Here is a 15,462-nt window from a genome sequence, read left to right on the forward strand (position 1 = left end):
AACTGTAGTGGCGGCGACTTGTGCGCCCAATAAACAGCTCATGCAGACAGGTGCGGCCCGGTGTGTTGATTTAGACCAGGCCGCGAGAGACGGACGGTAAAAATGACCGCAGCATCAGAGGCAACATAGATGAGTCAGCCACGGTGATGTATGCCAGTGCGGAGAAGCAAGTTATCCTCCTCGTTGTAAGCCGGCGCGGACGCGTGAACCGGCCGCGAGAGCGGACGGGCGAGTCGTCCGTGGTGTTGTAAACCGGTGCGGACGCGCGAATCAATCACAGGCGCAGTCCCAGCTAGTTGATGTAGACCGAGCCGTACGGACGGCAGCTTGTGCGCGTCCACTCATCGGGTAATATGTTACGGACTATCGCCGGGCGAAATATTGTCAGCCCGTGCTCCATACCCATGGTATAAACCATATTTGTAGTGAATGACTGTCCTGTATATAAAAATATACAGATCAAAGTAATTGTTCTTTGAAAAAAATGTGCTAATAAAATATACTTTAGATGGATAGCACCTGATTCGTTTAGACCGGAAGTAACCCGCCATGAAGTTGATAATCACTAGGTGAAATTAAAATCAGTCACGGGTGAACCGGCCGCAGTGTGGTAAACTGGTACGGACTGGTGACCCGGTCGTGACGTTTGTAAGCCGGCGCGGACAACAAGTCGGCCGCATGCGCGGACGGATGTAATCCGAACAGTGGGGGCGGCGATTCGCACATGTATCCGTCGAGCAGCATGGCACGGACGAACGCCAGTGCAAAGTTTATATTGGTGCGTACTCCATATCAGCTGTACAACACCTTTGTCTTGAATGACTATCCTGCGTAAAAATATTATGGGACAAAATAATTGTTCTCACAAATTAATATGTACTGTTAAGACAGACTGGATGAATATCACCTGATGTTTGAATGAGAGATGATCTCGTCATGTCTCCATAAACAGTGAACCATTATCCTGTTTGTCTTGGACGAAAGATGACTTGTGTGTATGTCCGCCGGGATGCAGGCAGCAGTAGCGGGTCATGGTATAGGGGCGAGGTGATGGAGTGACGTGTCGGCCACGACGGAGTCACTGCAGCGGGGGAGCGGTCGGGTCAACCCAGGCGGGTTTGACCCAATTGTGGTGGCCGTGGATAACCCATGCTCATCCGGGTCGTGGTCCTCCTTTATTTTTTATTAAACTGCAAATGCTTCAGCAGGCGAGGCCGCGGTCTGCTCCATGCGCGGGACTGTAAACTTGGCGACTTTTACCACAGGCGACGAGCCACGGCGACGGCGAGGCCCTTAACGTTGGCAGGTACAAGGATGCGCCACGACGAACCGATTGCAGCAGTGACAAGGACGCACCGGAGCGGGCGGCTCATGGCCGCGGAAGCAGTTCTGGTGAGTCAAGGTTTGTAGCGCCAGTTTGAGGCAGGTATGAGGCAGACCTGGCGAGGCCGGTGAGGGCATCTCGCGGCATCTTGGCGCCTCCGGCTTGAAGATAAGGCCCCTGGCCGTAGAGGCGGGAGCGGCTTTGCCCAGCCCACGGAAGTGGCAGCTCGTGGCGGCCGGCTCGGAGGCGGCGAGGCAGCAGTGTCCGAATCCATCTCCCCGTCCCTGTCCTTGTCCTGGTCGTTGACCAATCCATTATTTATCAGGTTTTTTGTTGGCCGTATATGCGCGTGTAACACTAGTAGTAGCACTACTACTCATCAATAGTAGCTGCAGGCTTTAGCAGGCTAGTTTACAGATTAGCTTCGGGGCGACCCTTGTGTCAATCCAACTCGGGCACAGATTTAGCTGATTTCTGTGACAGCGCCTAATAAAATTTTCTATTGATCTTGGTCGGGTCAGCTGCAACCCTAATTCATCGGGATGTGACATCTCATGAGCCGGATAACGCTCATACGTGTAACAGTAGCGCTGCACTCTTCGATGACACGAACGTGAACTCCTGTCTGGCTCGGTGGCGTGCGGCAACAGCAGCAGAAATCGAATTTCGACGGATCGCCAGACGCAGTGCCGCACAACCCGCAACCCTAATCCTCTCAATTTCAATCTCGTATCTGCTTTTCCGACTGCTTGTCACCTTGCACAGACGGATCCAGGTAACAGCCATAGCGGAGCATAGATCAAACCTTGTTTGCCATGCACGCTGTCGTTGAAACTTTTTCCGATCTGGACCGAGGAACATAGATATTTTTGTGCCGGTTCTTCTTCAGCCGGTCAGCCGCGAGCTTCTCGATCCCTGAGGAAGATCCCTCCAAGAACTCAACATCACCGTGTGCAGGCCTCACGGTGGGCGCCAACTGTCGTGGAATTGTCACGGCAGATGTCCTTAGTGTCAGGACTTAGTCACGAGGCCAACGCATCTATGTGGTAGCTTGAGAGGGGTTGAGCGAGACGAGAGACGCGATGTTTTACCCAGGTTCGGCCCCTCACGGTGGAGGTAAAAGCCTACATCCTGCTTCATTGATATTGATGATGATGGTCACGGTTACAAGAGTGCTCTATCTCGAGAGCTATTGTCTAAATCTGACTTGTCCAACTTGTGGAACTTGTCCCCCTTCTCCCCTTTTGGGGAGCCCTGCCCCTCCTTATATATGTTGGAGGGGCGGGTTACATCTAGAGACCTATTAGGATTAGGACTAGTCTATCTCTAATACAAACCGGATACAAGTCCAGGTCTTAACTCCTTGTAAGATAAATGTTCCTCATGCCTTTCCTCTTAAACCGGCCCACCATTAAGCGTGAACCGGCCTTCTAGGCCTTGGGCCTTGTCATCCGTCTGTCCCGCATGCCGGATCACCAGTGAGTCATAATGACCAGGTGGGTTGCTTGTAAACCGCCAGGTCAGGGCGGGTCGCCAGTAACTCGCCAAGTGTCAGCGGGGTCTTCAGATAAACCGCCAAGTCCGGCCGGGTTAACTTCCGGCCGGTTTACACCGCGGGGTATATCCCCGACAGTTACAGAGGCTGGGATGGGAAGTAGGCTAAGTAGGCTGACTACTTGGGCCCAAATGGGCCAGCTGGGGGTGGCGTGCTGAGCGGCACTGGGCTAGGCCTGGCGAGCGTTGGCTAGCACTGCTGGTTTTATTGTATATATTGTAATGTGTTGTACAGTTTACTACTCCATACTGCTACTAGGTATTAGGTATTAGTAGTTGACTACTACAGTACTTTGTCGACTAGTCTAGCACTAGTCTAAGACTAGTCCAATTAGTCTATGAGTCTCAACCTCGGAACGACTCAACGACTCGTCGACTCGTAATCCTTGGTCAAAGCAGGTCAAAGCCGGTCAAAGGGCTTTGACCATCCTGAAAAAATAGCAAAAAAATTCTAAAAAAACTAAAAATTGGTGGGAACAAAGATACTCAGGTTCGCAAGGTGCGTGCAAAGTTTCGTGTTGTTCGTACATTCCAAGAGCTCGTGTCAGGGGAAAAACAATAAATATGTAAGCCCGTGAACAGTAAATTCAAAAAAATAGTAAGAAAATTTAAAAAAATATGACATTGTTTGGCATCAAAGAGGCTCGGGTCTGCAAGCTGCGCGCAAATTTTTGTTGTGTTTGGACATTGGAGGGGCCTGTGGAGAAAAAAACAAATTTTGGCTCGGGAAAAAACTTGGGAAAAGTGATTATTTTGTTTTTTCTTACTAGAGCTCCTCGCATGTCATTTGATCATAAAAACTTGCAAGCATCTTGTGCACCCAAGCCACTTTGATGCCAAAAAATTTCATTTTTTAAATTTTTTTTGCTATTTTATTTCAAATTTATCGTCCACAAGTGTGCAGATTAACTATTTTTTCTCGCCACGAGCTCCTAGAATGTCCAAATAGCACGAAAATTTGCACACACCTTGGGCACATGAGTATCTTCGATCTCACAAAATTTCAGATTTTTTAGATTTTTTTTTGTTATTTTTTTCAGGACGGTCAAAGCTGTTTGACCGGACAGTAACGGCGCAAAAGGGCATTTCTATAAAGGCACCTAACGGCGGAGGGGCAAATTTGAGCAGGCTTTCGAATTAGGGGTATATCTGATTAGGCGGTTCGAGTTAGGGACAGAAATGCAAATGGCCCTTGTTTAAATTGAAAGTTCCCAATATAATTGATGTTGGTCCAATTTTAATTGGGTTAAAGGCATTTTAAGTATTCAAATAATTTTGGTTCTTATATTTTAATTACTTAGAAAATATTTGCAACCCGTCGAACATTTTTGATTTACATTTTGAAGAAATAATAATTTGACTTTATTTTAACTTTGAATTTGAATCGGGTCTCGATCAAAGTGAGGTTTAGCAAATTAACTGCGATGACATGGCAACATAAGGAGGGGATTACTGTAGCTTAATTACCCGGACGTCACAATTCTCCTCCACTAAAAGAAATCTCATTGCGAGATTTAAGAGGTGAAATAAGGGGGAAATGTCTGGTTACGAAATTCTAACGAATCTTCTCGGTCTTGGTTGCTCTTCTCGAAGAGGTCGATCCATTAAGTTGCTGTCTTCATTTCTCTGCTTCATGTCATCATGATGAAGTAGGCATCCTTTCTTCGGGAACTCCATCGTGCTTACGAAAAGGATAAGGGGTAGCTTCGGAAGAACGGAACTCTACAAGGTTGCTATCCGGTTTATAACTCGGGGATGGTGGTAGAAAGTAACGCTCGAGTTGAAACTTAAGAAAATATAGATAACAAAGTAAGAAGGTACAATAAGAAGTTTCAAGCGGGTAGGCAACCGTTCGAGGCCTAATCAAAGTGTGAAAGGGGGCCTAGAGCAACGAGAATAAGTATTGCGTCTGATACCAGAATTGATGATCTCATCGGAAGGTGGCTCGTGAATTACATATGAGGCCACGCGCGAGGAATAGCTTTGGGAACAGGGGGTGTATAGGAGAGTCAGATTTCGATCCTGGGACCTGTGGGTTATGGGCCCACCATGTGGGTTGAAAACAGGAAAGCGCTATCAGGTGCACGGTCAAGATAGCAAGGTATGTCAGAGGATAGCCTGTCAGTTATGTTGGCAACAACGTTGGTACCAAGGGCGAGGGACAAAGAGAACCATTTCCTTGCTCGTTGAAACGAGGTGGACCAATAGGCAAGGTTCTCGTCCATCGATGGTTACCGGAATGTCATCAACAATAGTAACAGGGTCTTGCTGACAGAATCGTACACCGAAGTGTTTACATAAGCAGGAGAATATTACTGCTTAGATCATTTAGATCACAAGAAACGTTAACCCAACCAATGAAAAGGAAAATATGATTATCAGATTAAACAGAACAATGGAAAGGAAAATGTGTTTAAACACATATTTCAAGGGTATATCCTTCCCAAGGACAAGCAGAGTATGATATCCATGACATGATATATCGTAGAAAACCCTTTAGGAAAAGGGAGAGAAATTTGATGACATTACCCATACAACGGTGCTTGGGGTAATTTATAAAGAAATTTTAGCATTGTGCTTCAAATGTTCATATTGAAAATCGGAGTACCACATACATGCTTCGAGATAGCGTTGACATGGTCTTTAAGCAAAGGTCAGACTTTGGATATGCAAAGGATCCATCAGGAACAAACCATAGAATAAGTGTTACAATTCTCTCACGAAAGAACGGATAACCTTGCTAAAAAGGAAAACCAAAACAATGGGTCCTCCGGCCCGGTGCGCTAGGCATGATATCACCTTACTGGGATATACAAAGTCCAATGTTACAACTTTTGGAAAAAGTCCCAACCATCATATCTGACCGAGATTCAGTTCTGATTGATGTCAGGATACCTCAAACTCAAGATACCTGAGAAGAAAAGGTGCAACACAAATTGACGAGACGACATTGTAAGATTCTCGGTAACTGAACTATGGACGAATCATGATTTCATTATTAAATCAAGGAGAGAATGAGGAGGTGGCTGATGAACTCAACGGCAATTCGTCGAGATTTCCAAAAGATGGATTTCCACACTTATGTGAACAAGGAGATAGCTTTTGTCAGATCAATTGATATAATGAGGTATGCTCGAGGAAAACATACACGATTAAACATTGGTTGATGGTGCACCCGAAATACGGACTTAGGTAGCACAAACAATGTTAGAATGGCGATTCGATAACCAATGGTCTAAGAATGGAATGTTGACCATTAACTTCAAAGCAATAGGGTTTCTAGAAGGGAAGAATCCAAATAGTACCGTTCAGTTGTTTGTGTCCCAATTAGAATCGACACGGGGTCCAAGAATTAACGGTGATGATGAGAAGTATCATTATACCAGGAACTCTTAAGAGGTGGAGAAATTCTCACGACTTTATTGACATTAAAGATGGTAATACTCCAAGATAAAGAAGAACAAATGCGGGATAGCAAGGATCCCAAGGTATAACACAAAACACGAACAAGTTTGTGTTGAATGGAAGGCAATCGAGTGGTCGATGTTAACACAAATCATCGAGGGTATGGATGGTATTTCTCATCATGAATTCAATTGATATCCTTGATAAGCTCGGAATGTTGATGATAATCATGACACATTTGTCGAGAGGTTTCATGAAGATATAATCGCTCATCTACGACATCAAGCAAAAGGAAGGATGGAGCGAAAAGTTATTGAAACCACGGATATGACACAAACTTGGAATCAAGCTTGTTGTTCAAGGCGAAATGATATGACGAGGAAAGTCGACGTAAGCTTAGCTTATCGTCGAAAATTGTGCTTCGGAAAGAAGGACCAGATAGCACAGTTAAAAAGTTGCACGATAATGATATAGCCGATAAGGCTAGGAATGACTAGAAGGATTATTAAAATCGTAAGCAATAAAAATTAGAGAGAAGTGCATATTACACCCCTCAACTCTAGCCCTAGTCTAATATACACCACTCAACTCCAATACCATCTACTTTACACCCCCCAACTCTCAAAACCAGGCGGAATTCAACCCTCCCCTCCCCGTTGACCGGTTTTAACCCAGTTGACCGGTTTTGACATGTTGACTGGGTGAACAATAACAAAAAAATCAAAATATATTTTGGTTTTTCCAATGAGTGAACAGTAAATTCAAAAAAAAGTTGGAAATAAAATTCAACAAGCAGTTTCGATTTTTTACCTGGTGAATAGTAAATTCCAAAAATACTTTTTTCCAAAAAAAGAATTATTTTTGCGTAGACGATTTTTCAGCGCGTGATGTCTGTGACAATTTTCAGCTTGTTTGGACATTTCAGTGGTCTCTCAACAAAAAAAATATAACAGCCCGAACTGTTAACTGTTTCATGCAAATATAATTCAGAAATTTTTGTTTTCTTTTTTTTCCTGAAATTTACTGTTCACCCGGACAAAAAATCAACATTTTAAAAAATCAAAATTATTTTATTATTATTTATTTAGAACTTTTTAAAATTTTACTGTTCAACCGGTGAAAAAACGTAATTTTTTTAAAAAAATATTTCTTTTGAATTTACTGTTCACCAAGTCAACAGGTCAAAACCGGTCATCGAGGAGGGGAGGGTTGAATTCCGCCTGGTTTTGAGAGTTGGGGGTGTAAACTAGATGGTATTGGAGTTGGGGGTTGTATATTAGACTAGGGCTAGAGCTGAGGGGTGTAATATGCACTTCTCTCTAAAAATTACTTAGAGTTGTTGAATCAGAGTGCGGAATCGATTCACTTATCGGTGTTCTTGAGTGAAATAACTCATAACCCGGGGAAATCTGAAATCGGTGAGAAGCAAGACTAGATGAAGACTCATTGGAAGCAACACAGTTCTTTGATATTCTCGAGATAATGGAGGGTATTACTCAAAAGTAGATTGACATAGGGGTTGCGGAGATGTATTGATCTACAGAAGACAAGTGCTTTAACTTGTCCGAGAAAAGGAATCAAGGAATATCAATATGGTCGAAACCATAGCTGCAAGGGATCCAATTTAAAGACACCGAAAGAATTATCCAACTGACTACAAGTTTTGCAAGAAGCTTCCATGATAAGGTATACATCGTGTCGATGGGCATGAACACATGGTTCAAGGTCGACTCCCACTTGTTCAAAGCATAACCTTTCATTCACCTCTCGTATTTTGTAAATTACATTAGTTGTTGAAAATTTTACCTGGTGCAATACCAGATAAGTATGACCCGTGAAATCTTTCGGGTTCACACGGATTAGGAAAGGCGTAGGTTCAACCCATGAGGGCACCTTAGAAACATATACCACAAACTTCGGAGTAATAACACAAGCTCGAAAGCAGAGCATGGTTGGTCAATCAGAGGTTAGGATTTACCAATGGAAAAAGAACTTCCAAAGTGATTGAATATGAAGGATGCTATCGGATATAATCCAATAAAGGATCCGGTGGTCCTCAAGGGATCTGATGTGAGCATCGGTACTCAACCAGAGGAAGAAACAATGCAAGGAGATCAGACTTTAGAAACAACTGACTAATTCAAGGCTCAAATGCAAAGTTATTATTAATTCCAAGACAAGGGGTCAGAAGCAATGCTCTGATTAGGGATGGATAAGATGAATAGCCTTAGGGGTACAATCAACGACAATTTGATTGGTTGAGATCCAGCTCATGTTTAAAATGGTGTCTGAGTCGGAAGGATGAATTCTAGCATCTGGTTGAGGATTGCAAGCATTCACACTTATTGAATCAATGGGCTCAAAATGATAGTGGCAAAGGATGCCAATAAGATTACTATACTTATGGGATTAACCATAATGCAAGCAAGCAAGAATTTCAAGAGCAATCAGCTGCTGAGGATTTTCGGAAGATCAAATAGTATTTTGAAGACTTCGGTGAAACACATGAACAACTGGGGAGAAACAAATCCTCGGTGTGTGTGAGGATTAATTTGTAGGTGCATTCAGGTAACAAGGAACTGCAAGGCAGTAGGCACAAGGATTCTCGAAACAACGAGTATTTCGGGATAATAACAAGAGCAACTGGGGACTAAGGTAAGAATGGCGAGTATACGTGGTTATCCATACGGGTTTATCGATGGAAGGGAATTGCAAAAGCGATGGCACAAAGTATCGAGGGAACATCGGAGAGTAACTTCAAAATCTTCTAGTGCATCAGGCGATCACCTGTATCGAGTGGCTCTCCGGGAGGAAGTAGTTACGAGAACCTAGAGTTAGATTTAGTAAAATCATTTAGCCCGAATAGAAAAGAGATCAGAGTCCCAGAGTAAAGATCGAGGAGTAAAAGATTCTAATACCACCCAAATGGCGACGTGGGCCCGTAAGGCACACAACGAGGTTAGTAAAAAGTTTTGTAATGTCTAGACTCGACTTCGGCCAGGGAGTGTGGAAGGGGGATTTCTACAGGCAATCGGCTCTGATACCAACTTGTGACGCCCCCGATTAGACCGTACACTAATCATACACGCAAACGTGTACGATCAAGATCAGGGACTCGCGGGAAGATATCACAACACAACTCTATAAATAAAATAAGTCATACAAGCATCATATTACAAGCCAGGGGCCTCGAGGGCTCGAATACAAGAGCTCGATCATAGACGAGTCAGCGGAAGCAACAATATCTGAGTACAGACATAAGTTAAACAAGTTTGCCTTAAGAAGGCTAGCACAAACAGGGATACAGATCGAAAGAGGCGCATGCCTCCTGCCTGGGATCCTCCTAAACTACTCGTGGTCGTCGTCAGCGGGCTGCACGTAGTAGTAGGCACCTCCAGCATAGTAAGAGTCGTCGTTGACGGTGGCGTCTGGCTCCTGGGCTCCATCGTCTGGTCGCAGCAATCGAGTATAGAAAGGGGGAAAAGGGGGAGCAAAGCAACCGTGAGTACTCATCCAAAAGACTCGCAAGCAAGGAGCTACACTACATATGTATTCATTGGTATCAAATGGATTAAGGGTATCAATATATGGACTGAACTGCAGAATACCGGAATAAGAGGGGGATAGCTAGTCCTTTCGAAGACTACGCTTCTGGTAACCTCCATCTTGCAGCAGAAAAAGAGAGTAGATAGTAAGTTCACCAAGTAACATCGCATAGCATAATCCTAACCGATAATCCTCCCCTCGTCGCCCTGTGAAAGAGCGACCACCGGTTGTATCTGGCACTTGGAAGGGTGCATTTTATTAAGTATCCGGTTCTAGTTGCCATAAGGTCAAGGTACAACTCCAAGTCGTCCTGTTACCGAAGATCACGGCTATTCGAATAGATTAACTTCCCTGCAGGGGTGCATCACATTTCCCAACACGCTCGATCCCCTTTGTCCGGACACACTTATCTGGGTCATGCCCGGTCTCGGAAGATCAACACGTCGCAGTCCTACGTAGGCACAACAGAGAGGTCAGGACGCCAGTCTATATCATATGGCGCAGGGGTCTGGGCCCATCGCCCATTGCACACCTGCACGTTGCGTACGCGGCCGGTGAGCAGACCTAGCCTCCCTTATACAAGAGCAGGCGTTCCAGTCCAACACGGCGCGCGCCGCTTAGTCGCTGGCGTCACGAAGGCTTCAGCTGATACCACGACGTCAAGTGCCCATAACTGTTCCCGCGTAGTTGGTTAGTGCGTATAGGCCAGTAGCCAGACTCAGATCAAATACCCAGATCTCGTTAAGCGTGTTATTTTGAAGTAACCGCGAACGCCGACCAAGGCCAGGCCCACCTCTCACCTAGGTGGTCTCCACCTGCCCTGTCACTCCGCCACAAAGTAACAGTCGGGGGCCGTCGGGGGCACAGGCCCACCACTACCTGGGTGGAACCATCTGCCCCTTCAGCCCCCAACATCGGAATCACTTGCGGGTACTCAACGAGCCGACCCGACTTTAGTCACAACATGTATAGTATGTATGTATAGTATATACCCGTGATCATGACCCGATAGTATAGCATGGTAGACTGACAAGAATGTAGGGCCACTGATGATAATCTAGCATCCTATACTAAGCATTTAGGATTGCAAGTAAGGTATCAACAGTTGTAGCAACAATGACAGGCTATACAACAGAATAAGATTAACGGAAAGCAGTAACATGCTACACTACTCTAATGCAAGCAGTATAGAGGAGAGTAGGCGATATCTGGTGATCAAGGGGGGGGGGGCTTGCCTGGTTGCTCTGGCAAGGAGGGGTCATCTTCGATGTAGTCGAACACACGGATATCGGCAGCGGTCTCAGAGTCTACCGGAAAGGAGTACGGAGGGGGAACACAATAAATAACAGAGCAATCAAAAGTAACACAGAGCAAGATACGACAATACATTGTGCTAGGGGTGACCTAACGTAGGGATAGGCGTTACCGGCGAAGGGGGGAAACATCTAGGAAAGTATTCCCGGTGTTTCGCATTTTTGATAGATGAATCGGAGGGGGAAAGTTGCGTGTTCGCTATGCTAGACCTGCATGGTGGACGAACAAGCTGCGCATCCGGATTCATCTCGTCGTTCTGAGCAACTTTCATATACAAAGTATTTTCATCCGAGTTACGGATTATTTTATATGATTTTTCAAAGTTTAAATGATTTCTGAATTTCTAGGATTTATTTTAATTCGAAAATAAATTAATATTTAATTACTAAGTGTACGTAGCAGTGGCTTGGAGCCGCTGACATGTGGGCATGGTCAACTACTGACTCAACAGTTGACTGGTCAATGTGTTGACTGGGTCCACCTGTCATAGACTGATATTTTAACCAAAGTGCTAAAAAGGTTGATTTAGCAAGGGGACCCACAAGACATACTCTAATTAGCATATAAAGTTACCCCTAATACCTATTTAGAAAATTAAACAGCCAGCCACATGCCCCTGTTTTAATAATTCCCAAAAGATCTATCTAATCTAATTAAATGGGACCCACTTGTCATTAGCTAAATAGGCTAAATTAGCACTAAACTACTACTAAACTAAACCTAGACTAATTATCTTAAGGCCAGGAAGAAAAGCGCCGAACCGAGGAAAAATAGTTGGACAAAGCCACTTGAAGGCTTTGTGAAGTTAAATGTAGACGCATCATTCAGGGCTCATTCCCTCCAGGGAGCTGTTGGTGCTGTCCTACGGGATCACAAGGGTGGATTCGTTGCGGCGTCCAACGAACAACTGGAGCATGTTGCAGATGCAGGGATGGCAGAAGCCTATGCACTTCGACATGGATTGCTACTGGCGCAACAATTGGGGATTTGTAAGCTTGTGGTTGAGTCGGACTGTCTCGAGGTGATTAATATCATGCAGAATGGAGGCTTCACGGCTTCAGGGGCAGCGGCGATTTATTCGGATTGTTTGGCCCTCGTAATAGGATATACTTCGGTCACACTTGCTCATTGCCCTAGAGAGGCAAATTCTGTATCTCACGATCTAGCTAGATTGGCGAGTCCATCACCCTCACTATGGGTCGAGGAACCGTCGGATTTTATTGTAGAAGGGTTGGTGGACGATGTAACAGTTATATGATTCAATAAAGTGATCGAAGTTTTAAAAAAAAAACTAAACCTAGACTAATTAAACAAGGGCCGACCATTAGCCCAGCCGGACATACGCACGACCATGTACAGAGGGCTTGGCGAGCAGATGGTAGTAGTAGCAAGCGAGCAGCAGCAGGTAGTAGTGAGCAGCGGCATGAGTAACGAGCAGCACGCAGCGGCAGCAGTAGTGAGCAGAGCAGCCTGGCGTTCAGCAGCAGCAGTACACTTGTGAGCAGTGGCGGAGCCAGGATTGGAGCAAGCCCTGGGCCCAAAAAAAAAATTTGCCCCAAGAATTTTTTTTTAATGTCCATAAGGCTCTTAGCTACCATAAAAGAAACCCCATACAAAATATGGCTCAAATGAACGAAAAATTTAGAATTTAAGCTCAATGCTTAATGGTACAAAAAATTAGATAAAACATGTCAAGCACTACAAAGAACATTATGTTATAAAAAAAGTACCAAATCAATGATTTGCTTCATCAGTGCGTCACCTAAACTCATCATCGCTGGAAGAAGAGCCAACACCTTGAAGACATGAAAAGCAAAATTTCATAAGAGAAGGCTAGATATCAAGTGAAAGAATTATCATTGATACAAATCTAAAACTTACCACTTCGACGGGGTAAAAGCCCTTTGCGAGACATATATGATTGAAATCGATATACAATATCATCATCGTTAGTACTTGCAAATATATCTAAAATGATAGGTGTGGACACCCTCGTTGCAGACACCGGTGAAAAAAAATCTCTTCATCTTGTTTTTCTACAATATGAAATGAAATTGACAATCACATCAATTCGAGTTCAACAATACACTAGATATATGACTTGATACACATACACACATTATTGCAATTAAGAGCAGTTTATATACACTGATACATAGACACACAGTAAAATATACAAATGTCACACCGACGTTGTAGAACATGATACAGCAGTCAAGGTACCGGGAAAGCATAAAAAAATTACCAAGGTACAGCAGTCAAGAAGCGGCAGATTGGGCGAACAGCGGACTGCGCACAGGAAGGCTGCCCAGCAGTAGCCGAGACGGCGGCGCCGGAGGCCGGCGTGAGCGCTGGAGTCTGGACTCTATACTTCTGCCAGATTGATCTTGTGTTCGCTGGAACGCTGGAGTCTGGACGTGCGTCGCGTGCGCGTTAGATCGGCGGCGGCCTCGCGATCGCTGGCGTCTCCTGAAGATTCGTAATGTGCGTGGGTCCGTCGGTTTGCTATTTTCCTGCCGCGTCCGTGCGTGAGTTGGAGATCTCCTCGTGCTCTTTTTTTTTGTCGAGGGAAGTCTCCTCATCCTCGTGCGTCTGTTTCACGAGCTGAGACAGCAAATGCCGCTCTGGGTCTTCGTTTTACTGGGCTGCACCCCGGGCCTGCAGAAAATTATACATATATAATAGGCTAGTAAAAATTCCACGCCCCGGGCCTGGGCCCTGGGTGCCCGGGGCCCAGCTCCGCCCCTGCTTGTGAGGAGGCAACGAGCGACCGTGCAGACGCGCACGGCGACCGGAGAGCAGCAGTGTGGCGGCAACGCGGGTGGCAGCGCGTGCGGCTGTGGCTTTGGGGGCAGCAGGGAGCGGCGGGCAGAGGCGAGCAGCAGGCAGCGGGGCTGCGCGGCGGCGGCGGCAACACACAGGAGCGGGCGCGGGGAGCCGGGCTCCGTCCGCCATGGACAGCGACGCGCGGGGGCATCTATGGCGACGAATCGAGACGAGGAACAAGGGGGAAATGAAGGGGAAACAGGCGGGGCTCACTGGGAGGTCGTGTACGAGCTCGGGGAAGCCGGGGGTGGGGCGGAGCAGGGCGAATCGACAGAGGCGACCATCGACGCAGAAGTTCGATGGCGAGCTCGATCCCGTCGATGCGGAGGCGTCCGACTTAGTTTGATGCACGAAGACGATGTAGTGGTCGTCCGCGAACCTCCCACACACGGTGGAGCGGCGAATGGTGGCCAGTGGCCATGGCTACGTCGACGGCACGGCCATGGACGCACGCGGGTGACCTCGGGATGGAAGACAAGGACGAGGGAAAAGGGGAAGAATGGCCTAGGGTTCGGTCGAGGGTGCTCTGGGGATGCTCTTATCCACGAGGGGACCGGGGCGATGACCGCACGTGGTTGGGGGCGGCCACAGCCATGGGATGGCCGCCACGCCCTCTCCCGTCTCCTGTAGCGAGAGGAGGGAGATAAGGGGAGGTGGGTTGGGCCACCGTCGATTGGGTGGGATGGACCCCGATTTTTGTTTCTTTTCTCTTTTCTTTAGTTTCCTTTTATTCCTATTTTCTTTTCTATTTTCTTTACTCTTTTGCACTTTATTTTAAAAGTAAATGATTTTAGTTACAGATAAGACTTGGTACATAAGTGCTAGGCAGTGTAATGAACTAGCCGAGAAAGTTATAATTATTTTGAACAATTTACACATTTTGTTTAAATTGAAAGGTCCCAATATAATTGATGTTGGTCCAATTTTAATTGGGTTAAAGGCATTTTAATTACTTAGAGAATATTTGCAAACCGTCAAACATTTTAAATTTACATTTTGAAGAAATAATAATTTGACTTTATTTTAACTTTGAATTTGAATCGGGTCTGGATCAAAGTGAGGTTTAGCAAATTAACTGCGATGACATGGCAACATAAGGAGGGATTACTGTAGCTTAATTACCCGGGCGTCACAATATGAATATAATCATGCTAACAACTCTGTTTCGGAGGGAAAAGCCAAGGGCTATGAATATGAGCATTATTCTTCTAATTATTATGTTCATAAGTCCTCGAAGAATTTCTCTGCTTATTCATATGCGTATCCTAACTCCTCTTATGTGAAACAAAATGGACTGGCTTCTATGCCACCTTTCTCGTATAGAGCTCGCAGAGTGATGAACTCTTTGCCACCCCTTCAGATGTGGGTGGTGAAGAAAAGAACTAATCACTTCTGCAGGGTCAGTTCGTCCGTTCATTTCTCCCGATGTTCAGATAAACATTAACTTTATGTGCATGTCATTTGCATTCAAGACAAAAGCACCGTTTAAACTA

General features: G+C 45.4%; 1 protein-coding gene across 4 annotated transcripts in view; it reads right to left on the reverse strand.

The window, feature by feature from the left end:
- LOC125518717 (uncharacterized) overlaps positions 1 to 14,817 on the reverse strand; it is a 42,515-nt gene extending 27,698 nt beyond the window's left edge. Inside the window, exons 1-5 of one of the 4 annotated variants that reach the window (XM_087534818.1) lie at positions 14,183 to 14,660; positions 13,389 to 13,801; positions 13,025 to 13,179; positions 12,874 to 12,939; positions 11,065 to 12,674 (exon numbers count right to left, since the gene is read on the reverse strand). The gene's annotated coding sequence lies outside the window, so the exon portion shown is untranslated. Of the gene's footprint in view, positions 1 to 11,064; positions 12,675 to 12,873; positions 12,940 to 13,024; positions 13,180 to 13,388 lie in introns of all 4 variants that reach the window. The other 3 variants (XM_087534819.1, XM_087534816.1, XM_087534817.1) reach the window with 3 other exon arrangements.
- Positions 14,818 to 15,462: the final 645 nt, after the last annotated feature.

The sequence above is a fragment of the Triticum urartu genome, chromosome 7A (genome assembly GCF_056163025.1).
Source record: "Triticum urartu cultivar PI428250 chromosome 7A, HENAU_Tu73, whole genome shotgun sequence".
Classification (NCBI taxonomy): domain Eukaryota; kingdom Viridiplantae; phylum Streptophyta; class Magnoliopsida; order Poales; family Poaceae; genus Triticum; species Triticum urartu.